The following is a 1,174-nucleotide window of genomic DNA, read 5'->3' as shown; positions in this document are numbered from 1 at the left end:
ATTTGTGCATGGGGATAGATATGGATCCATTTGTGCATGGGGATAGATATGGATCCATTTGTGCATGGGGATAGATATGGATCCATTTGTGCATGGGGATAGATATGGATCCATTTGTGCATGGGGATAGATATGGATCTATTTGTGCATGGGGATAGATATGGATCCATTTGTGCATGGGGATAGATATGGATCTATTTGTGCATGGGGATAGATATGGATCTATTTGTGCATGGGGATAGATATGGATCTATTTGCATTCTTCTCCATGTCAACTTCCGGTTATGTGGGCACCATTTGTTGAAGAGGCTTTCTTTTTTCCATTTTATATTTTATCTTCTTTGTTAAAAATCAGGTATAGGTGTGTGGATTAATATCAGGGTCTTTGATTTGATTTCATTGGTCTGCTGTCTGTTTTCATGACAATATAAGCTATTTTCATTACTGTAACTCTACATAGAGCTCTGTAATAATCAGGGATGGTGATGCCTCCAAAAGTTTGCTTATTGTATAGGATTGTTTTGGTTATCCCAGAATTTTTGTTATTTCATACGAAGTTGAGTATTGTTCTTTCGAGGTGTGTGAAGAATTCTGTTGGGATTGTGATGGGTATTGCATTGAATCTGTAGATTAATTTTGGTAAGATTGCCATTTTTACTATGTTAATCCTATCTATCCAAGAGCATGGGAGATCTTTTCATTTTCTGATATCTTCTTTAATTTCTTTCTTCAATTACTTATCTGTTGAAATAAGAAGCGGCGGGGCTGCGTCCCCAACACCCCAGCCGCTTCTTATTTCAACAGATGGCGCCCAGACGTGATGGGCTAAATCCACTTAAAAACCTGAGAGGGCTTAAAAAGGAGAGAGAGAGAATTTAAAACAGCTTTTTGCTGTTTCTGGGTTGCGTGCCACAAAGAAATTGTCCTGACTCGGCAGCAGGAAAAAACTGGCTGTTTTAAAATGCAGGCTTTCTGGGCTGTGCCGCCATTGTGATCTCTGTCTGGCTCCGGCGGGAGACAGAGCTTATGAATGGAGCATTTGGATTAAAGTGCTACGATTTGTTTGATGGCAACTAGACTGCTGTGTGCCTAAAAGGGGGACATTGTGTGCCGCAGCTCAGAGGCACAAGCAGCTCCGCCATGCTAATGGTGCAATGTGCAAGGATCAGAGGCA

Source organism: Alexandromys fortis, unplaced genomic scaffold, assembly GCF_014885135.2.
Source record: "Alexandromys fortis isolate MF-2015 unplaced genomic scaffold, M_Fortis_MF-2015_v1.1 scaffold_20, whole genome shotgun sequence".
NCBI classification, from domain to species: Eukaryota; Metazoa; Chordata; class Mammalia; order Rodentia; family Cricetidae; genus Alexandromys; species Alexandromys fortis.
This window is presented reverse-complemented; position numbering follows the sequence as displayed.